This window comes from Leopardus geoffroyi, chromosome X (assembly GCF_018350155.1).
Source record: "Leopardus geoffroyi isolate Oge1 chromosome X, O.geoffroyi_Oge1_pat1.0, whole genome shotgun sequence".
Classification (NCBI taxonomy): Eukaryota; Metazoa; Chordata; class Mammalia; order Carnivora; family Felidae; genus Leopardus; species Leopardus geoffroyi.
This window is the reverse complement of record NC_059343.1, coordinates 85,562,343-85,586,905: the sequence shown is the minus strand read 5'-3', so window position 1 is coordinate 85,586,905 and position 24,563 is coordinate 85,562,343. Positions and strand designations below refer to the sequence as shown.

The following is a 24,563-nucleotide window of genomic DNA, read 5'->3' as shown; positions in this document are numbered from 1 at the left end:
AAGATATTAGTCCTATTTAAGTTATTACACAACAAGTATTGCTTACTAATAATTACCAAAAGAAACTGTCCATGTCATAAAGTGGAAAAGACTTCATAAAGCCAAAGAAGACATACAGATGACCAACAAACACATGAAAAGATACTCAGTATCACTCTTCATCAGGTAAATACAAATCAAAACTACAATGAGATACCACCTGTCAGAATGGCTAAAATGAACAACACAGGGAACGAGTATTGGCAAGGATGTGAAGAAAAAGAAACGTTCTTGCACGAGTGGGAATGCAAACTGGTGCATCTACTCCAGAAAACAGTATGGAGGTTCCTCAAAAAATTAAAAATAGAACTACAATATGACCCAGTAATTGCATTACTAGGTATTTACCCAAAGGATACAAAAATACTGATTTGAAGGGGCACATGTACCCTGATGTCTATAGCAGCATTATCAACAATAGTCAAATTATGGAAAGAGCCCAAATGTTCACTGACTGATGAATAGAATATTATTTATCCATAAAAGACAATGAAATCTTGCCATTTGCAATGACATTGATGGAGGTAGAGTACATTATGCTAAGCAAAATAAGTCTGTCAGAGAAAGACAAATACCATATGATTTCACTTATATGTGGAATTTAAGAAACAAAGAAGGTGAATATGGGGGAAAGAAAATAAAGGGAGGCAAACCATCAAAGAGACTCTTCAGTATAGAGAACAAACTGAGGGTTGCTGGATGGGAGGTAGGTAGGGGGATGGGCTAAATGAGTGATGGGTATTAAGGAGGGCACTTGGTGTGATGAGCACTGGGTGTTATATGAAAGTGATGAATCACTAAATTCTACTCCTGAAACTAATATTACACTATATGTTAACTAACTAGAATTCAAATAAAAACTTGAAACATTAAAAAAATCAAATGGTATTAAGAGATGAGTTTGTATCCATATGACACAGAATTATAAAACTAACCTTGGAAGGGCATGTGGGTGGCTTAGTCAGTTAAGCACCCTACTCTTGGTTTTGGCTCAGATCACAATCTCAGGGTTCGTGATATCAAGCCCCACATTGGGCTCCATGCTGAGCAGGAGCCTGCTTAGGATTCTCTCTCCCTCTTTCCTCCCCCCTCCCTGCCACTGAAAATAAACTTTTAAAAAACTATTAACACTAACCTTTGAGTGTTTTCTCCAAAATGCAGACTGTAAACAGCTATATTCTACACAAATGAAAAAAATAAACACCTTTTAATCTTTATTTGTGGAAATCATGTCTTAGAAATAATCTTTTTCCCCTCTTAAGAGTCAAATTGAATGCATAGCTCAATAAATATGGTTGTCCCTTAAGAGTCAAATTGAATGCATAGCTCAAGAAATATGGTTGTCCCATGGCAAACATTCAGGCACTTTCACTGCTCTCTGAGAACTACAAGTAAAGAATATTTAGAACCCAAGATTCCAAGAACTTAAGAAATACAGGAATCTGGAGAAATAACTTACTTGTCTTCATGAAGCTGTCCATCAACCTAATTTAGTTTACTGAACTTTGCCTAGTATACTATTTCAAAGAGATCACATTTTATTTTAAATTTTATTTGAGAGAGAGAAAGAGAGAGAGAGAGAGCACACAGGGGAGGGGCGGTGATGGAGGGAGAGAATCCCAAGCAGGCTCTGTGCTGTCAGCACAGAGCCCCACATGGGGCATAATCTCTTGACCTGAGCTTTGATCAAGAGTCAGATGCTTAACCGACTAAGCTATCTAGGAACCCCTCAAATAGAGCATGTTTTAGAAGAGTTAGTTCTATAAACTTCTATGCAAATTTCCCTGCAACACTTGAAAAACCTGAAAGTGAACAAAACTTGTGAGGATCTAAGGTAATTTAGGATTCTAGGTTCCAGAAGTATAAGACTGAAGATTTCTGCTGCATTTCAAAAAGATGGACTTTCAAGAATGCATTTCCCTTAAGCTTTTCCACACAAATGCTGATCCTGGGTATAGCCTAGACCACAAGAATTTGCAATTGGAGGATAAACAACCACACAAACTTATGTCTTTTACACATTTGTCAGAAAGTTCAGGGGTACCATTGACCTGAGACAGGGCTCAAAAAGAAGAGAAGACAAGAAGCCTAAACAGGGTATGTCTGTATGCAGGGGGCAGTTATTAAGCCATGTAGAACTTTGCAGTTAGTGGATTTTCAAAATGCTATAGAGAGCTAGAAATAAGTATGAATGGAAAGTTCCATTTCTACAATGAGTAGAGAACCAGGTGTTGTGCAACACGGGCTAAGGACAAATGAGGATTCAAAATTTCTGAAAGCCCTCATTTTTCTCTTTTCAGGTATGACAGAATGAAAATGTATTTCAAAGGAATGAAATAAAACATTTTGTCACTAAAAAAAATGTCACCAGGCTCGTTAAGTACCAGTCACATAATGAATGGCTAATAAAAACTCTATGTAATCCTGCTTCCTTTTTCCTATGGTTTTCTTGTGGCTACTGGCTGGTAAGCTCAATTGATTAGGTCACAATGCTAATGACCCAAGGGTCAAAGGTATAATTTCTATTGTCAAAGGCTCTCTTCCCACATAGTTAATTGTCTTTTCTCTTTCATTCTATCGCTACAAACTATATATGCCTCCTGCAGCCACCTTACAATTACATGCCCTTTGTCAGGAGGTACAGGATACACTTCTGTGCTAATTCCTTACTGTGACTGAAAAAATACTTTATAGCTTGTGCCTTTTGTTCCACTGAAAGTGAGTCAGCAGCATTACCTGTGTGATGTGGGCCATTTCAATGGTACCTTGGCAATCTTAAAAGATTATTGCTATAGATAAATGCAGTGAAGAAGGGGTATGTGTCTTAGTTGGCTTGGGCTGCTACTAAAAACTTCCATAGACCAAGTGGTATAAACGACAGAAATGTATTTATCACAGTATTAGATGCTGACAAGTACCAGATCAAGGTGCCAGCAGATTAGGTTTCTTGTTGAGTATCCTCTTCGTGGCTTGCAGACAGCCACCTTCTCCCTGTGTCCTCACATGGTAGAGAGAGAGTGTGTGTGTATGTTGGTGTGTGTGCCTGCCCCAGAGTTCTTGTCTCTGTCTCTCTTCACATAAGGGCACTAATCCCATCATGGGACCTCTATCTCTATCCTTAGAAATCATCTAAACCTAATTAACTCCCAAAGTCCCAACTTCCAAATACCATCACACTGGGGGGTTAGGGTTTCAACATATGAATTGGGTGGGAAGGAGACACAAATGTTCAGTCCATAACAGGGTGATAATGTGATTCCTCTGTAGCAATGTTTCCCAAAGGGTGCTCTGTAGACCACCAGCATTCAAATCACCTGGAGTTATAGTCAAAATGCACATTCTTGGGCTCTCCTACCAGATCTAAGTAATAGCACAATTTCTAGAGGTGAGACTTACAGTTTCATTTTATAATAAGTCCCCTTCCCCCAGGTGATTATAAAATACTTCATGTTTGAGAATCAGTGCCTAGAGCAGTAGTCCTTAAGAGGTCACCATCAGAACACCCAAGGACCTTTGTTATAATTCACATGCCTGTACCACAACTCCAGGCCTACTGAGTCAAAATCTCTTCTGAGGATAGTCCTGGGCATCTGTGGTGGTGGCAATAAAAGATTGCTAATGAGATGCTAGCAGACCATGCACTACCTCATTTAATCCCCACAACAACCCTTTGAGATAATTACTTCATTATGCATAGATACTGAGGCAGGCTCACAGAAGTGACCTGCCCATAATTACAGAGCTACTAAGCAATGATCTTGCAGTGGTGCATTCCTGTGTGGAATACTGTTGTCCTAGAGATTGATTTCAAGTCCTTTCAGGGATACCACATTTTATAAATTCTCTGATCTCTCACATGGTGAGGCAACCAGAGCCTAAAAGGATGCTGTCCTTTCCTTCACTGTGTTCAGAATTGCGGAGCTGTTTTTCAACAACCTAAGAAGGATTAACTGAAACTAAACTAAAAAAAGAATAAGTGTTCAAGGTTCTTTAGTCAAATGCTTTCATTCCTACTCAAAGGAAAAGCACAGAAAATTGCTTTTAGAATTAAGAAAGAAAAAATGCTTACACTTAGACTCCAGATTTTTCCAAAGCAAAAGAAGTAGAAAGCCCATCACACACAAAATGCTTTGGGTCAAATTAAAGCACTAAAAATTAATGCTTATGTGATAACCTAGATGCTTGACTTTGTAGCCCAAAGAAAATTCTTGTGGTGTTCAGATAAGTTTTTTGTGATCTGGCAGCTGGCTACTGCAGGAGATGAGGTTTCACAGTCCCAATAGCAATTTCGTTTAGTAGAAATAATTTAAGAACTGGGAGGAGCCAGATACATTAGAAATTTAGAATAATTTAAGCCATATATCGCAAAATACTGACCTGAGAAACTTGTCTATTGAAACTTAGGGCAGCATTGGGGGAAAGGGGGTATCTTAAAGGCAGAAAAATCTACTGTGGAGATTTTGGAGGGAGGAGCCAAAAGCGCAGAAGGGAAAAATATATGTGCACCAATATCTACTTTAGCCACTTTTCTCAAACTAGGGTTCATTCTGTGCTACTTTCAGCACCATTTGTCTCAGAATCTCCCTCTACCTCTTCAGTTACAAATGCCCTGTCATCTGCAGCACTTTTTTTTTAAGTTTATTTATTTTAAGAGAGTGAGTGTATGCACATGTGTGAGTAAGTGAGAAAAGGGCAGAGAAAGAGAGAGAGAATTCCAAGCAGGCTCTGTGCCGTCAGTGTGGAGCTGGATGCAGGGCAAGATCCCACAACCATGAGATTATGACCTGAGCGGAAATCAAGAGTCAGACACTTAACCAACTGAGCCACCCAGGTGCCCCTGCAGCACTTCTAATTAATCTCCCAAATTATTAGGCTCTACATTTCTGCCATGGTTTCAGTTATACTAATAACACAGAAACTTACAAAACACCAATAGAAAAAAAAAAAGCAAAACATGTTTATATCACCACTAACCATATTCAGGATTGATGTACTGACTGAACTTTGCCGTAACCTCCACAGTGGAAAGGTGCCCTGAAATTGGTCCATTTTATTATTTTCTTCCTCCAGCCCTTTTTGGCCTCTCACTTTACATGTTCTCACTGTAATCCTTCTTCCACTGTGTCACCTCCTATATAAACATCCGTGTTTTGTCATAGCTTCTACATTTGAACAACCATTCATTTTATAGACATTACAAGTAAAATACATGGTCCTGCAAGGAATATTACAGTTGTACTTTAGGTCTACACACTCTATGATGTCAACAAGAGAGACACGAGACACATTAATTTACAGTTTTGTGTTCAGCAGCAGAGCCATGTAATATTCTACATATATTTAGTTCTCCAGAATGTAGCTTAATCAATATGGCACTTCAGGCAACCTGAAATACCGAGGGCAACATAAAAGTAAGATTGTCAGACCAGGAAATTTTATGTCCACTGATGGGAGTTTAACTGCTTTGGAAGCTGCAGGAGGTATATATATTTGGAGGATTATAGTAAAGTCAATGATAGGAAAAAGTCAAGCTGATGTGTTTAAAAGGTACTGAGGGAGAGAGAACTATGTGCCTCATACCCCAAGGCAGGGACTTCCAGGTTCTAGTCCTTGCCTGCCAACCTTGAGCACTACAGTGGCTTCAATGACATTTTCCAACTCTGAGTATCATTAGGCATTTATAAAGTGAATGCCCCACATAGGAAAACCTGCAGTACCACTTTGAGCCAACCAGTGACACTCTCTGTGTCTCAGTTTTGGCACCTGCCAAGTAGGGTGGGCAGTTAAACTACCTGCTTTTAGGTGTCTTTGAACCCTATGATTTTAGCACCAAGGTCTGGTTTATCTTGAAGGGCTGTTCCAAGGCTCAATTGAAATATTTGAGGGGCGCCTGGGTGGCGCAGTCGGTTAAGCGTCCGACTTCAGCCAGGTCACGATCTCGCGGTCCGGGAGTTCGAGCCCCGCGTCGGGCTCTGGGCTGATGGCTCAGAGCCTGGAGCCTGTTTCCGATTCTGTGTCTCCCTCTCTCTCTGCCCCTCCCCTGTTCATGCTCTGTCTCTCTCTGTCCCAAAAATAAATAAACGTTGAAAAAAAAAATTTAAAAAAAAAAAAAAAAAAGAAATATTTGATATATGAAGGCTATAAAAGCTTTAAGGTTCTATACAAATGTAAAAGTGTTTTCAATTATGCATCTCCAAATATAACCAACAACTTGCACGTGCTCTCCAAAACCAAGAAAATGGATTTCTGGGCTTCGATTTCTGATTAGTCCCAAAACATATGATTTTACTTTGTTCCAATTTTCAGAAGCAGAAGAGCAAAAGGTTCAAATTACGATCTTTATTAAGAAGGTTCTAAGCCATTTAGAAATGCTGGGCACATAAGTGGCTAGGCCAATCTTTTCACTGCTGTGTGGGCCCCCTGAATAGCTTTTACTGTGAAGACTAATAAAAATGATAGGAGAGTTGAAACTGAGCAAAATTAGATTAAATTTCAATCTATATTCTGCAATGCTTTCTGATGGGGAGGACACTTTCATGTATGCTTCTAATCTCTTTACATGGTTTATAGACCAGCTATTAGTTAATAGGTTTTGGCATGAGGTTAATATTTAGGTATTTGAAAATTCATGTGCTGAATGCCTGTGTGTATATAGCAAGGAGCTGAATCTGCATATTCACTTCAGGAACACTGAATCCAAAGGCAAGCCTAGAATCTTATTTGCATGAAGGAAACTGTTCAGATGCCCAAGTGAAACACTGCAGAAGACATTCTTTTTATTAAACAAGCATCCATTAAGAACTCAATAGGTGCCACACACTATCTAATTGCCGGAAACAGAAAGATGAAAAAGAAATGTCCTTATCTTAAGAGCTGATGCATTCTAAAATAGAGAAACCATGGTCATCTCCTGTGACACTAAAACTTATATTCATAATAAATAATGGAAGGTAAAGATACCCAAACCCTCCCTGAGGTGGTGATAGGGATATTGATCAGTACCCTAGGAAGAATGAATTTAAGAATATACTTGGAATTTTTATTCAATCTGATTTACACTACTTTCTGACTAAATAATACACTAGGGACATTCTATTTATTTTGATATACCTTTTTCAAGGCATGCACACTGTGCCACTATTTACACAACTACAAAAGCAGGCAAGGTCAAGAGCAACCATACCAGCTGCTGTGGTTGGTTAATGGACAAAGATGTTCAAATGTAACTAAAGCAAAAGTAACAAAGGATTACATACTAATGGTGAACAAATTGCTTCAGAGTACCCAAGTAAATTCAATGAGATGGACCCCTAAAACCCATCTGAGGTGGGAACAAAGAGAGATTGAAAATGTGTGTACATAAAAAGGAGACTGATAGGGGTACGTGGGTGGTTCAGTCAGTTAACATTAAGCGTCTGACACTTGATTTCAGCTCAGGTCATGATCTCACAGTTCCTGAGTTAGAGCCCCTCATCAGGCTCTGTACTGACAGTGCAGAACCTGTTTGGGATTCTCTGTAACCCTCTCTCTGCTCCTCCATGTTCACACATGCATGGACTCTCTCTCTCAAAAATAAATAAACATTAAAAAATAAATATTTTAAAAGAGACTGATAAAACTAGCATGAGCTTGATTTTCCATTCATATTAAGGGTTGGTATACTTTCTTCCAACATGGTGAACGGGCAACAAATAATTTTAGTTTATAATTATATACATATACATATGTATATATATATACACACACACTTTAGATGGGTGAATTTATGGTATGTTATTTATATCCCAATAATGTTAAAATGTCAATATATATATATAACATTATATCTCAATAATGTCAAAATGTCAATAATATATATATAACATTATTGAGATATAAGTAACATACCATAAATTCACCATCTAAAGTGTACAAGGCATTGTTTTTAGTATATTCAGAGATTTGCTTAATCATCAATATAATCAATTTTAGACATTTTTATCACTCCAAAAAGAACCCTCATACCAATTAATAGTTACTCCCCATTGATACAAATCCATGCCCCAAGCTCATCCCCAGACAACTAATATTACTATCTCTATTGATTTTCCTATTCTAAACATGTCATAAAAATGGAATTATATAATATATGGCATTCTATATCTGGTTCCCTCCACTTAGCATAATGTTTTCAAATCTCACCCATTTTGTAGAAAGTGTCAACATTCCATTCCTTTTCTATGGATGATTAATATTCCACTATATGTATATACCACAATTTGTCTACTTATCAGTTGATGGACATTTGGGTCATTTTCACTTTTTAGTTATTGTGATAAATCATATCACTTCTTACATTAGTTTCTAATGTACATATAACTAAGCACTGGTCCAGATATTAAAAGATACCATTCTTGATTTTCCAATTCCTTGCCAAGTCACCCAAAATTAATAAAACATATATAGAAAAACCAGATAATAGCTCTTCAATAGGTACATAATAGGCACTTGAATATTTCCTGATTCAGTGAATCAATGAATGAGAGAAAGGTTTCCTTCAACCCCTACTTCTCCTTTCAGTCATATCCTTATCAGTGCCACCTGGATACTATGTCAAAAATATTAGAGCTGGAAAATAACACGGAGTCCAGGATTCATTCATGATTCAAGACCCACATATATCAAAAACACCAAATGAGCTTTTTAAAAATATCTATTGCTGCCTCCCCACCACTTCCAGAGAACCTAATTAATTCAGTAACTTTTGGGGATGAGGCCATAGGAAGCTGCCTTTGTAACAAGAATCCCAGGTAATTCCATGTATTCTAAAGTTTGAGAATTATGTAGTCCAACCTTTCCATTCTACAGAAAATTTAGAACTAGCATGGGGAAGTGACATGCTCAAGGTCACAGAGTATGTCAGAGATAAAAATCACAGGGAGCTGAGTTATGAATCCCAATATAGCGTTTTTCATTACCTTGGGTACCCTCCTTTGTCACATCCTCACCTTTTCCCTGTGAATAGATACTTCTCTCACAGACTTGCTCTATAAGTGTGTCTGACACATCTTAAATGCTCAAAAGTTATCATTTTTTAAGTTTTGTCCTGTGTGAACCAGATAATAAAAGCATCTTCTATTTTGGCACTGTTTGCTACAAGTATAAAGTAGCAAATATAAGGCCCAAGAAGAGAATACCAGACCCAGGAGGAAGGTCTGTGTGGTTCCTGACCCAAATGTTGAAAAAAAGCCTAACTGGAAAACTCTCCAACCATGGGCTTTTGGTGTCCAAAGAAGCTGTTTAGTGACATTTCCTATCCAAGGTTCTGAAACCATTCTGTACCCCCACTGTGATCTATTTAAAGGAGCCAGCTCTTTTTAGAAAACAGTTTCTGCCAAGTTTTTGATCAGAGGGAAATCATAAAGTAGGTGAGATTCAGCCATGACTAAAAGGTAGTAGAAATTTTTCTAAGTGAAAGTTGACGTGCCTATCAAAAAGATAGACTCAGGGCAAACCCATTACCATGAATCATACCATCCTCATTGCTCTGCACCTTAACTTTTTTTTCCCTGATGTCTGATCTTATTTGTTACTCTTAGAACATCTCTTTTTTGACTGGACTTGGATTTAGAGGTAGAAGCTCTCAGAGAGGAAAGCCTCCATCTCTTGGAAATCTGCTCCTGGTGTTTTTCTTTGGCCTCCTTCATTCACTTGGCCAAAAGCTTAGCATATTCTGCAGCCTCTTCCTTATTTTTCTTAGTACACTGCTTCTTCAGAGCAATACACTAACATTTGTATTGGAGGACATGTGGAGTAACAAGATGCTGAATCTTGGGCCCTCTGGTTTTAGGTTTCTTACCCTCTTGTTTAGGGGCCTTCTCACAACATACCGACAGACGTCATCTTATTTAGAGAGACTAAAATGTCTGCAGATTCTGTGACCTCTTTTGGGCCCCAGGCAATGAGGCATAGTAGTATCAGTGAGCCCAGGAATATCCTTCTCCCCTTTTTTCACAATGATCAAGTTGAGAACACTGAGATTGGTGTCCATAATGCACCCCAAACACATTTGTGCTTTCTTTCTCCAGTCCTCCCTAGTCTGTAGCAGAAATGCTCCTTACTCAGCAGCAGGTAGACACAGCCATGAGACAAGACACCCTGCTTCATGAGGAAGCCTTGTTTGCCATTGCCACCACTGATTCAGACCATGTAACCCTTCAATTCTTCACCCAGAGCATCAGCAGCAACTTCTATGGTCATACACTTCTCCTAAAACATACAAAGTTTGGACTCATCTACCACTTCAATGAGTTTCTGGCAGCCAGTAACTGGGAAAGAGATGTTCATCTTAATCCTAAAGCAGCTTACCACCTCCAAGGTGCCACAAAAGACAGTATACCTTAACTTTTTGAAAATTATTTTTTTCAAATAGTTATATAGTACTACAAGATTAACATAAAACAGCAGTATCCTGCTCCCTCCTCCTGAGTCCTTCTTCCTAAAGACAATTTTGAACTTTTTAAGCTATTTCTTTTCTTATTTATCTCCATGGTTACAAATAATACGCTCTTAGTTTTACTTAATTAGCCAATATTATATATTATCTATTGACTTCCTAATATGGAAGATAATGACCAGTTACCTTCCCTCAATTCTTCAAATATAGCTATACCAAAGTTTTACACGATTAGGAATATTTACTTCCAAACTAAATAGTATATTATAACTTAATTTCCTTTCTTATACAACTTTTTGTTTTCACTGGAGTTAGTAATTGTCTCATTTTTATTTGAGGGAGCTTTCATTTCACTTCTTTTTTCTATGTGAGGTAGCAGACAGTGTCAACTGTTGAGTGAGTAGAGAGGTAGCTGAAAAGGGAATTTGAAATAGTCAGTTTGGGGCTAGAGGGAAAGAAGTCGTTAGTGAACACAGAATATCTAGGTAACATTGAGGGTTCAAATGAGGTGAAAAGTCATGAATTTATAAGTGATACCAGTCTACATAACTGTGTGATTTTTTTCCAACGGTGCTCAATTGTAAGAAAGGAGGCAATGGACAATTAATCCAGGGCTGAGTTTCACCAAAACGATTCAATGGAAAGAAAAGGATGGACAATGGAACAAAAGTTGAAGATATCAAATAACAGAAGTGAAATGAAAGCTCTACTTCTTTCCACCACACCGCTGAGACACACACATACACACACACACACACACACACACACACACACACACACACACGTATATCTTTCTCCTTGGTTATAATGGAGGAGGGTCCTTCTTCTGTATAATGTTAACCTATCTGCCTATGAGGATAATGAAAGACATGAAATTCCTGAACACAGAATCCAGTAGAATTATTTACTTTGAACAAAACACTAATAATTAGAGGAGTAAAGGAAAGGAGAGGAAAGGGAGGTGATTGCACACACAAACTCACATGCAAGTATAGAGCTAGAAAGTATAACAGTGAAATAAAAGATGACAGGATCTGCTTGAATGGGGAATATAGCTTGAGATAAATGGTGAATATTTGGAATAGCTACAATGGAGAACTGTTGGGAGATAAAGCTTAATAGGCACATATAAAAAGTCTTCCTAGCAGCTCTGGAGACCCCAGATGAGGCTGGAGACCATACACTGGTTGTGGCACTAGACCTGATAAAAGTATGATTTTCTGTAAGGATAGTTCAGCCATAGATGTTGGAGCATAGAAAGTGGTGGTTAGATGGATCCAAGAATGGTGGTTGGGTAGGTGGGGGTATGGGCAGGTTTAGTGACAAGATGAATCTAGAATTAGATAACGATATTAGCAAGAGGAACATACTACAAGGTTTAGGCTGGGTAAGAAAGGAAACAATATCACAAAAGGGTCACAAGGCTTCTCACTAGGCTCAACTTGAAAATAATTGTACATTTTAGGTTCCAAAGCAAAAGGTTCAGGGGTATTCCCATTACTCTTTTCAGTTGCAAAATGCAGTTATCTTTCTATCATCAGACTGCAAGTAACACCTCTAAATAATAATTGGGCTTTTGATTAATGTGTATCATAGTACTAATGCCTATTACCTTTTTAAAAAAGAAAAAAAAAGACAAAATAGAAGAGTTGAAAGAGTTATGTCCATGGCACAATCTGAGGCTTTAAGTCAATTTTAATATCATGCATTTTTATGATTATAGAAATAACATACCCTAATGTAGAAAATTTGAAAGCTACACAAAGGAACCAAAAGAACCTCTTATAAAAGCCTTCAGGAAAAAGAAATAACTAAATTACTTTAGCATATATATGTATATAGAGTTTTGTGTCATGTTTAAATGCAATTGTTTCTGGAGCTAGACTGGCTGGGTTCTTATCCCAGAACAGTCATTTTAATAGCTATATACAAATAAATATATATGAGATTTTTCAATACATATATATGAGATTTTGGTCACAGTCCTTGGTTCAAACTATCAAAACAACGTATTAAATAATTGTTGAAGATGTGTCATAGATACATGCGGTTCATATTATTCTTCCTAATGTTGTTTATCATATTAACCTTAAAAAGTTTTAAAAAAAAATAGTCTTTTCCAATGAGTATTAAAAGGTCAGAAAGAAAAAAATATATATTAAACAATCCATTAAAAAGGGTATTAAATAAGAATTTGGGATTAGACCTTAGGGAAATAGACTTTTTGTATCCTAGAAAGCTGAAGGCAGGTGTTTTTGCACAGGGTTATCCGGGCATTGATCTGGCTTTCTTTCCCCATCTGAGAGTGTGCCCTTGTTAATGCTGAGTTTGATTCAAGAACCAGAAGAGTCTGTTGTTAGTTCTAAACATCCCCTTAAACGGAAGTTCACAGATTATTAATACAAGTTTTTTTCTTCTTTCAGAATGGTGACATAGACTCTGAGTATAAAAAAAACAACAACAAACTCATGTTTCAGGGGAAAATCAGCTATATTTTCAGACCTGGCAGGACTATTCCCTGTACAGATAGTGGCACTAGCAGGTATATATCTACAGGGAACTAGGGACCAGGGTAAGTCCATGATAGGATATTCTGCATCCGCTGCCACCTTATGAAGCTTTCTCCCTAAGTAAATCAGGACATTACAATGTGTGGTCCTTTCCCCACCAATCCGTAACACCAGAAATACTGCAGGTGTTATTAGAATTGGGATGTGAAATACTGCAATAAGCATATGTTGGTATGTATGTATTTGTGATATAAAAAAATAAGAATTCAAATAACACTATTATTTGGGGGTGGTTAGCTGATGGATAATTATATTTTGGAGTAAATATAGGTCTCAATCTATCACATATTGTGATTATTTGTCCCAATTTGTCTTTATGTTACTGTTGTGTATTTTGCACATATACGTTTTCAATGTTAAATAAAATGACCCATTTTTCTTGTTTCTTCCTTTATTTTTATTATAACAAAATCCTTCCATGTCACTTTTATTTTACTCTAGCTATTACATACTTTCCTTTTTTCACATTTAACACTTGAATCCTTCTGAAATTTGCATCTGACTAGCTTATCTTGTCAATGATATAAGCATAAAAATAAGTACAACCATGCATTAAGTATTTGAGTACTGTGTGCTGAGATCAGAACTTTATATGCATTAATATCACATATGCTTTTATCATTGTCCCTGGAAATACAAATAACTAAAATCACATTTTTATTTTTGTTTAATGTTTATTTTTGACAGAGAGAGAGACAAAGTGTGAACAGGGGAGGGGCAGAGAGAGAGGAAGACACAGAATCCAAGGCAGGCTCCAGGTTCTGAGCTGTTAGCACAGAGCCCAACCTGGGACTCGAACCCACAAACGAGATCATGACCCAAGCTGAAGTCTGACGCTTAAATGATTCAGCCACCCAGGTGCCCCAAGCACAAATGTTTTTTTAAAAGAAAATTCCAAATCCCTCCACCTATAACTAGCATTTCAGTGAATAATTTTCTATTCATTTTCATATGCTTATATGCACATGTAGATGTATAGAAATACACAGATGTATATAGAAATTGAATTATGCTGTGTTGTAGCCTGTCTTTGCCATATCAATTCATATCAATAAATATAGGTTTACATTATCTTTAATGTGTATGTAGTAACTGGCTAAAACAGATCTCAATTTACCTAGTCAATCCACTATTAGAGCCAGTTAGGTTGTTTATGGCACTTTTTTTTTTTTTTACTATACACAAAATGTTAATGAATATTCTTATGTATATATCTTCTAGCACTTTATCTTAGAATAAATTCTAATTAAGTTGCTAGATCATAGAAGGTATGTACATTTTACATTTTTATACAGATTGCCAAATACACCTCTGGAAATGCACCAATTTAAATGGTGCATTAGATCATCTATATTCCCACAACCTTACCAAAACTACATTTTAAACTTTCTCTAATCTGATAGGTAAAAACTATTATTTTTTACTTGCAAAGTGAGTTTGTCTATTGGTATTCCTCTTTTATTAATATTCTGTTCATAATTTTTCACCATTTTTCTATTAGGACATTTATTTTTTTAATTAATATGTAGGAGTTATTTATATACTAAGAATATCTACCCTTTGTTATAGGTCACAGATATTTCCTAGTTTTTTTTTGCCATACAGATTTTTTGAAGGTAAAATTTACTAATCTTTAAGCCTTGAGTCTTCATAAAATGATTAGAAAATCCTCAATCTCAAAACGATAAAAATATTATAAATATGTTAAATTATAACTAAATAAAATTTAAAATATATTTTCTAGTACCTTTATAGTTTTTTTTTTCATTTAAATCTTTGATCGCTGGAACTAATTTTGATCTAAATTCTGAATATACACATAGGCTTATTAAATTTCCTTTAAATGACTAGTCCTGTCCTAATCACATTTATTGGAAAAAAAAAACTTTTCCCCCAGTCCACAGGTATGAAATGGCTCTTTACTGAAAAATCCATAGTGTATTTGGAAATAGTCTACTATTTCCAAAGAGACACTGTTCAGTTACACTGGTCTGTCTGCCTCCACACAAGTACCATAGTATTTAATTAGTGTTATTTCTAATACAATTTATATGTGAAAGAGCAAGTTCCTTGTAATTATTCTTCAAAATTTCATCTGGAATTTTGGTGTTTGTTGTCATATAAATATCTCCTTTCTCCCTCAAATGGAATCAAAGTGATTCTTATGTTACTGATTTGTGTTCTGAGAGGGAAGGAAAGTGGCAACACTATGGCATTAAAGACTGTGAATACCTCTGCATAAAACCATAAAAACAGTTGCCTTTGTGAATATGTTTCTAGATGGAAAAAAACATGGAGAACCCTTGTTGTGCAACAGCACTACCCAACAGAACTTTCTACAGCAATGGAAACGTTCTATAGCTGCACTTTTCAATACAGTAATCATTCGCTACATGTGGCTACTGAACAGTTGAAATGTGGCTAGTGTGACTAAGGAACCAATTTTTTAGTTTTATTTCATTGTAACCAATTTAAATTTATACAACCATGTATTTATTGGACAGAGCACTTCTAAAGCTTAACTATTAAAAAATCACTGCCCTATTATACTGTTTCACAGCATTGCTGGATCATAATAGATTTGACAATTATTTAAACTGAAACGATAATTTAGATAGATATTTTCAATAAATGTTAAGGCTAACCCTGAGATCACGATGGCAGTTCAATTAAATATATAATGGATGGCACCTGTATGCATGGCACTCTTGCAGAATAAGGGACAGATATCATAGCCTTCAAGAAATTTAAACTTTAGTAGAGGAGATAAAGTGATAAATAGCAATAATGTTTTCAGAATAAGGTAAGTACCATAAAAGAAGAATGGACAAATTATTGAGAGTTTCAAGAAGGGAGAAATTATTTTGGCTATGGAGCATGAAAGAGAAATTAAGGAAGGCTGCATGAAAAAGGTGTCACTTAAACTACTTCTTGAATATGGTTCATTCTCAACAAGCAGAGAAGTAGAGATGGGAGAAGGAGGAGAAAGATACTCCAAGTTAAAAGAATGGCATAAGCAGAGGTACACAGTCTGGCTAACAAAAGTTATGTTGGATAATGGTGAGTTGCCTGTTCCAGCTAAACCATCATGTGAGCAGGAAGGTATTTAATGTATCAAGCAATTATTGTTAGAAACTCTCAGATTCCATAACAATCCACACCACTTAATATCCACTCACTAGGTATCAGTGCTCTTAAGAATTAAATGGACTTCAGGAAGATTAGTCCTAATATGCAGGGTATAGTGAATTGGAGAGCAGACTAAAAAAAAGAGTCTTTTATAGCAGGCCAGGTCAAGGACAGAAGGAAAGGGAGGTGAGGTAAAGAAAGAAAGGGGGGGAAAAGTAAAGGAAAAGAAAGAAGGAAAGAATCTAAAGGATTTGACAGGGAGTGGTAGTGGTAGGAATGTAAAGAGAAAACCTATTCCAGAGACAAAATTCAGGACATTTAATAAAAGATAGGATGCAGGAGACAGGAATGGAGGAGACATTCAGAAGTCACAGATGAATGAGACTGAAGGGAAAGGGACGCCAAAATAGTGTTTGAATATATTTTACATGCCAATAAAACACCCAGATAGAAGAATAAAGCAAGCCAGGCAAAAAGCATTTGAGAACTCAGGAGGGAAGCAAAGGTACTGCTACATGAAGAGGTCAGATTAAAGGAGGAAAATAAAGCAAGAAGAAGGGTAAAGCTTGGCTCCTTGGCAGAGAGAATATGTATTTAGGTTACTTGATCAAAGATTTGGAGCTATGTCTGTGACTAGGGAAGAGACTGACCAAAGAGAAACTGACCCATAATGGACTCACTCCAGTGCCTCCAAGCTCATTGGGAGCCAGTTCAAAGTGAACCAGTCCAGAGTATGAATTCATAATAGCTTTAGCCAAATGGACCCATGCAGTACATCTCTGTATCAGGCCTTATATTCGCCAGGCATGTTTCACTTTGGCAAATCCCTTGGCACTGACAGCTCTGAGGGTAAAGTTAATAAGAAGCTTATTTTCAAGTCCTGTCTCAGGATAATTAAGGTACACATTGCACATTTAACATTTATTTCTCCTTCTCCACCAGGTTACCTCTGATCATGGCTTCCTGCTATAGGCTCAAGAAATAAACCTTAGGGATTAAGGGGTGTGGGCTACTGGCTACAGCTAGAAACCAGTCCTAAAAAGCCCCATTAGCCCACACCTTGAGGTTTGGTGATTTTTTTCTTACTTTTACACCTTTTTACTAAACAGCTGAAACTTAGGATTCTTTTTTTTCCTTCTACTTGGTTGTGGTGCATTTTCATCAAATAGCTTATGGTACTTTTCAAATGAAGAAGGCAACGTGTGTATTCTTCTAACAGTCCTGGCTATAATCAATCAGTACTGTAGTAGTTACAGAAATCACCAAGTACAAAGGAGAAAATGTATTTTTCTCCTTTAAGTTTCATCATGCTGCAACAACCTGTCACAGAATCTACTACAGACCAACCTGCACACAGTGACGATTTCCTTTAAGGGACAGATGTGAACACACAATTCTGTTTTACTGAGCATGTGATCACTTCAATCTTATTTTATTTCACCTTCCCTGCCTTTCCCCCTCTCAAATGGCAAATGCTTTACCCTGAGCCACTTCAGTGAACTATGCAACCCAACATAATTGGTAATGTGAAGTTTATTGTTTTAAATGAAATTGGAAGAGTCACTTCAAAATCCACCTCTTTTATAAGGCTGGACTCTTTGGTATATGTCTTCTTAAAGCTAAATAAAACTTCCAGTAGCTTTGTACCTATAGAAACACATGCCAGGTGGGTAATTTGGGCTATTCTCCAGATAGCCACACCATCCTTTCACCTGGCAAGCAGCATATGCTTGTTTGGACTATATGACCAATTACTGACACGCAAGAAAGTTCTACTCAATTAAAAAGCCAGGTCTCAGGAAGCGAATGGGTAAATCAAGACTCAAACCTGATTTCACCTGTAAAAACCCTACATCCCACCCACCCCCCATGTCTGACCAGTGCCTTTAGCTTCTTCATAGAGAGGGCTTAGGAGTCCCATAGAAAATGATAATGACCCATTGCTCAACCTGAGTGAAGACCACCCAGAAATCTGTGAGGGCAGCAGTGACCATACTGCAAAGCCTGGCTTAAATCCCCAGCCCTAATGCTCTGAAGGCCTGCCCTTGGCCTATCAAGCAGAAGCAAACGCTGCCAAGGCTGGGCTGTCACTGAGGAAGCTTTGGTTGCTTCCTGCCCCTCCTTCTGACCAGACCAGCTGGAGATAGAATAGGGGAACCAGGAGCCTTTGGTGCCAAAGCCTTTTACTCACCCGTAAATGCTTTCTATTTAAATCATCTGCTTCCACCGCTGGTATTGCAGGCTGTCTAGCCCAAGGTAGCCCCCAAATTGGAGAGCTCACATGGTGAGACAGCAGCTCAGAGTTGGAGCCACCGCATGGGGTTACTCTGCGGAGGGGTAGAAAGGGTGAAATGGGAGCAGGTAGAAATTTCCCCTGAAGACTCTGGGTGAGGCATACCTGGGAATTTCACTTCTCCAGGCCCCAGAATTGTTGCCTAATTCCTGTCTGTGGAAGTAAGGAGCTCTGAAAAAAACAAAAACATGTTCTGAGATGCAGGACCCACAGAAGTTGAAGTGCCTATTACCCTGTTGGGAAAGAGCCCAGTCGTGCAGCATTGCATGAGCACTATGTTTCATCCAACTCCTCATGAAAGCCTGAGGGTGTCAGTGGGGAAATGGCCCCCAGTCCCCACACTTGTCCTGGACACTTAACTCCTTCCTTCCCAGGGGCCCTGTAACTGAGGTAGCCTTCCTGAGGCTGAAATTGCAAGACCTCAGGGACCTGTCTTTTCCTTCCTCCCTCCTTCCTTACTTGAGGTCTGATGCCTAGCTGTGCCACCTGTTCAGTAATCCACAACTTGTCTCCCCTGGCCAGGAACAGGGAGAAGGATTTCTTCTTGGAAGTCTACGAAGGAAGGTGGGATTGAATGTCATGGTGGGGGGAGGGGGTAAATTATTCCTGAATAGACCCCTCAAAAAACAAAACACCCATAATAGTCCGAAAAGTAGCTTTTAGCTGAGAGGTACTTTTCTAGCACTTCAGCCCAGCCACAACTTTTGTGGGTGGCATAGAGAAAACCTTAAATACCCCTTTACTGATTTTTCCCTCCTTGGTCCCTGGGTCCCAGAGATGGGGAAGAGGAGAGGTTGTAGAAACCAGGAGAAACCCTTACAGCAGAGAATTATAATACACACTTCCTTTGCTAGGTTTCTTTGCCAAAGCATTTTTCTCAGACGTCTGACAGTAACAAATCAAGTTGGTTGCTCCAATCTGGACCCAGAGCAACAAGGCAGGTCACACTGAGTGGCTGTCCCTCCTCACCCTTTCCTCCCTCTCAAGGGTTCCTTCTGGAGAAGTCTGAAGCACTTAGGGCAGGTGGGTCCTCTCCAAGCCCTTCAGCAATGGTTCTGATAGGGTCACTCAACCTGAAAAACCGGCTCAATTGGGAGCAGGGATTCCTGTGGGGAGAGAAAATTGAGGGTCCCAGATTCTGCGCTGGGGTCCCTTGGGTTTTGAAGGCAGGTAGAGATGGTCTCAGATCACCGAGCTCTCTCTTCTCCCCTGCTTGCTGGGAATCCCCCAGGAGCTGGAGCACATCGCTGCTCCTTCGCCTAGGAGACTCCTTGAGCCCTATCCTTGCACCGTTTGCTCTCCTGGCGGCGGGCAGAAATGTGGGCAGAATCAGAAGAGCCCAGTGGGAAAGTGCCTTCCAGGCTACAGAGTCCCGCGTCAGAAGCAGAAACCATAAAGATAAGGTCGCAAAAATGCAACGCAACTGCTCGCCTGCACCTGGCAGGCAGCGCGCGCTCCTTCAAGGCGAGGAGCCCCTGGCCTTGGGAGTCCCTAAACTTTCTGGGAAAGGTGAAGGGAGAGAAACAAAACTGTCAAGTGTTTCCAGGAGCAGGAACCAGGGATGAAGGAGAGGTAGAATCTCTGTTGGCCGCAACCAGCCTGCTCCCTTCTGCCACCTGAGAGCCTAGCACATTCTTTCCTCCCCAGCCAACTGTCCCGTTATGCACAGGAGCATTACCTGAGTCTTGCACAGCAACCGGCGATGTCCAGCAGGGCTCACGCATGCAGTTCCACGTCTGGGGCGATGGGCCGCAGTCCAGGGCTAAATGGAGAGCTGGGTTCCAAACAGCGTGGGCTTGAGCTTCCAGGGCGAAAAGGGAGGCTACCCAAAGGCGATTGGAGCTGAAGGCGGCTTGGAGGAAAACGTGTCTTCGAGAGCAGCAGACGGAGCAGCCCCGCGTGTTTTCTCCACTCCCGGTCCTAGCCAAAGAGAATGCTAGGAAACTTGTCCCCACCCAGGGAGGATTTCTAGACTTCAGGAGAGCTTTTGTGGACTTTAGGAGGAGCTGGGCAGGGACAGGCTAAACAGGGTTCCTAAATTACTCTTCCCCTTCGCTATAACCTCGGGCGCCTCCTCTTGGCTCCGTGACCAGACTCTTCTAAGTCGCCTGCCTCTCAACCTCTTCCTTTGCGACTTTGCTTCGGAGCAGTAGTGCTCCAGCCACACCTTGTCTTGGCCAAATGGTACACCGAGGGATGCAGGGGCCTCAGCCTGTGGTTCTCTCTCTTCATGAGGCACGCATGCCCTAAAGGGCAGCAGCCCTACCGCCCAGACCGCAGCGCAGGCTGCAGGTGCGAACTCTGCCTGCCCACCTCTCTCCCGCCTGTTCGCTGCTCCAGGCTTTCCCCCGGAACTCTCTCCAGTCTGTGCGCAAAAACCTACACGTCCTCCCCTCGCTCCGAAGAGGGAGCAGCGCCCTGGAAGTGCGCTCCAGGCTCGCGTTACATTCTGCCACAGCTGTTGCTGCCTCCAAAAGGCCTAGAGTGGGGGTATGAAGGTAGTGGAAATCACCTAGAGCTGCGTCTCCGACGCTAACAGTTTGGTGCCTCCGGGCTGACTGATTGCACTGGGAGGGAGGTGGAGATTAGAAAGCACCGGTCAGGCGCGTCACGGAAAAGGGTTGCTACTGCTCCTCCTCTTCCACACCCTTTTGGATTTGGGAGCTCGGGGAGGGAAGGGGAGGGAGACTGGGAAAGGCTGCCAAACCCGAGTCCCCCATCCCCGGGTTAAAAAAAAAAAAAAAAAAAAAAAAAAAAAAAAAAAAAAAAAGCACTTCCCTCTTACCTTTCCTCGGAGAAGTGCGTCCCGGCAGCGCCGTCTAGTGTCCGTACCAGAGTAGGCAGGCATACAGAATTGGGGGAGCGCTCAACTGAGTGCAGGCGTAGGAAGCCACAAAGCAAAGTTTTTCAATAATCCTGGTCCCTAGCTCCAAACACTGAATAGGTATCTAGCTCAACCAGGAGTTTACCGGCTTGGTTCCCCCCAGGCAAGAAGTTAATATTAAAAACGCAGTGCGGGGGCGCCTGGGTGGCTCAGTCGGTTGAGCATCCGACTTCGGCTCAGGTCGTGATCTTGTGGTTTGTGAGTTCGAGCCCCCAGTCGGGCTCTGTGCTAACAGCTCAGAGCCTGGAGCCTGCTTCACATTCTGTGTCTCCTCCCCTCTCTGCCCCTCCTATGCTCATGCTCTGCCTCTGTCTCTCAATAATAAATAAACGTTAAGAAAAAAATTAAAAAAATAATAACACAGTCTAATTGTGTTCATAATGCGAGTTTCCCAGTCCCAGAGAGAACTCCTTTCCACCCCTCCCAGGTTAGAGATCCCTAAGTCTCAGGGTTCTCCAGCCCTGACAACAGAACAGTGAGCAGGAGGGTTCTGGGACCCCAGGAGGGGGTTGGAGGTGTAACCTGGGCCTTGATTGTTCAGGCCGAATACCTGAGGCTCACCAGAGAAGATCCTGACCACCTGCTTTCCAAGGTCACACAGCTCAGGAGCTCCTTTAAGAGTGATAGGGAAGAGGGACTGCGACTTAGAAACCATCAGGATCTGAATTGCAGCCCAAGAAGAGTCCCGTTTCCTTTCCAGGTATCTCCCAGAGCGTTCCACTTGGCTCACGGGCTTCTTGCTGATTAACACACTTAACAGGATTGCTCATGTAAGGGGTCAGCTGAGCACTGTGCCTAAGCATTTTCTGCTGCGCTGGGATCCTATCTGTCTTTCCCTGAGCTTTCTCCAGCTGTTCTCCTAAGGCCGCTCCATCGCTCTGCGTTAGCTACTAGCTACAGAGAGTGAAATGAGCCAGAGATGGAGACAGGGACTGAGAGGGGGTAACTGAGAACTCTGTGCCTGGTGCGCAGCACAGACCCAAGCCCGCCTTCCTTGGCCACTTAGCTTTGGTCCACCATCAACTGGATTTTTAAAGTCTGAGCCTGAGCCTGTGCACAATTAAAATTACAGTCCCTTCCTCACCTCTCCTACCAAGTTTATGCATTCTTTTTTTCCCCATGAACCATCTCACCCATCATATCCCTCCAAACCCCACCCTGAAAAATTCCTTCTGCAATTGAGGTTAAGTTGGGGAATCAAGACACTTCAGAAAAGTCCTTTCAGCAGGAACCAATATTAAGTTACCCTCCCAGATTTTTGTTGTTTATATGCATAGGGTGGGGGTGGGTGAGGAGACTATATTTTTGAAACAGGGGAAATGTGCTACAGTTTTCTCTTGTTTTGTAACAACACTTAAGATAAAAGCCCATTCTTCTGACAGGTACTAGACAGCCAACTTCCCTTCCTCTTTGCTAGAAAGTTCATGTAAACTTCCCTCTGCCTGTGTACTTGCCCTGCACAGCCTGCTTCACTGCTTCCAGCCTGCCTGACCTATATTCATGTTGCATTCAATGCCATATGCTTCCATCCTGCCAGTGACTGCACCAACGCAGGGTAAACCTGTCTTATTGGGTGCCTGGTGCGTCCAATCTAGCCTTTTAAAAGGACCAAGCCCTCAGACCCTGGGCCTGAGTTGAGCAGCTAGGCTCTCATGGGTAAGGCCTTTTGGCCAAACCATGAGGCGTCTCACATTTAGGGTGTTAAGGAGCTAGCAGTAGGAGTGAAGGGAGCTCATCGAGGATAGCAGCCAATAATATCCTTTGGCAAATTGTGAAGTAGACAACACATTAAAAAAATACAAAAAACAAAAGCCCCATATTCCTATCCTGTGGATTCCTTACCCAATTTGACCCAGCTTCACTCTAACACCCAGTCTCCCTTTATGTGTCCAAGTTTTGTCCCTCCCATGCCATCAAAACTTACTCTCCTGTGTACTTACCATCTTCCAGTAGAGGACTGCTGAGCGTGGTGGGTTTTCCAGTCTGATAAATGACTAGGCAGGATTACCTTACTCTCCTGAGTAATATCATCCTTCACCCAAGATCTTAAGAAGACTTTCTAGAACTGGGAATTTAAGGGACCATGGAATATCAATGGGTTTGATTTGGATGGGAAAAGGCTCTTCCTACCCATCAAAGAGGGCCACTTGTTAGGCTAATCCTTCCTACTGGTCTGGTTTGTGGTTAAATGAAGAGATCTCAAAGAATTTGAGGAATGTAAGAATAAAGAGTCCAAACCGGAACAAGAGGCCAAGAAAACGGGGGAAGGAACCAGTGACCTCTCAAAAACAAGTCAGGCTCCCTTCGTTTTCTTTTGTGGATATAATTTATCATCTGGTGCAATTTCCTTACTCTAATATAGCACTGTTCCTACCCACCCAATTTGTGTTGTTATTGTCAAATATATTGCATTTCTGTATGTTATAAGCCCAGCAACACAATTATATATAATGCATATATGAATATATACACACATGCATATGTGTATATATATATATATATATATATATATATGGATATGTATTATTTTATACAATTAAATAACTGAAGGGAATAATGAAAAATATTTATATTGCCTTTTATAAATATATAATTATCTTTCTGGTATTGTTTTTTCATGTGGATTGAAATTACTTTGCTGGGTCATTTGCTTTCATACTGAAGAACCTCAACTAGTATTTCTTACAAAATGGGTCTTCTTGCAACACATTTTCTCATTATTTTATCTGAGAATGTTTTTTATTTTGCCTTAATTTTTTAAAGCTAGTTTTGCTGAATGTGGATGGATTCTTCATTGATAGTTTCTTTTTCTTTCAGCACTGAGTATGCTATCCCATTGCCTTCGGCCATCCGTTGTTTCTGAAAGAAATTATCTGTGTATTTTATTAGGGTTCTCTTGTATGTGGTGAGTCATTTCTCTCTTGCTGCTTTTAGGATTTTTCTCTTTGTTGGCTTTCAACACTTTTACTATGATGTGTCTACACATGGATCTCTTGGTGTTTATCCTTTATAGTTTACTGAACTTCTTGGATATATAGATTACCGATAACCATCAAATGGATTTTCAGCCACTATTTCCACAATTGTTTTTTCTGCTCCTTTCTCTCTTAACCTTCAGGTATTCCCACTATACATAATTTAGTGTGTTTTAATAGTGTCCCATATTTCACCAAGACCCTATTCTTTTTTTTCATTATTTTTCCCCTGTCCTTC

General features: G+C 40.0%; 1 protein-coding gene and 1 pseudogene across 1 annotated transcript in view; both read right to left on the bottom strand.

Moving 5' to 3' along the window:
* The window catches only part of IL1RAPL2 (interleukin 1 receptor accessory protein like 2), a 1,221,298-nt gene extending 1,200,162 nt beyond the window's left edge, over positions 1–21,136 (bottom strand). The window contains exon 1 of the mRNA XM_045472869.1: positions 20,145–21,136. The gene's annotated coding sequence lies outside the window, so the exon portion shown is untranslated. The remainder of the gene's footprint in view (positions 1–20,144) is intronic.
* Positions 9,573–18,729, bottom strand: LOC123594414 (annotated as a pseudogene).
* Positions 21,137–24,563: the final 3,427 nt, after the last annotated feature.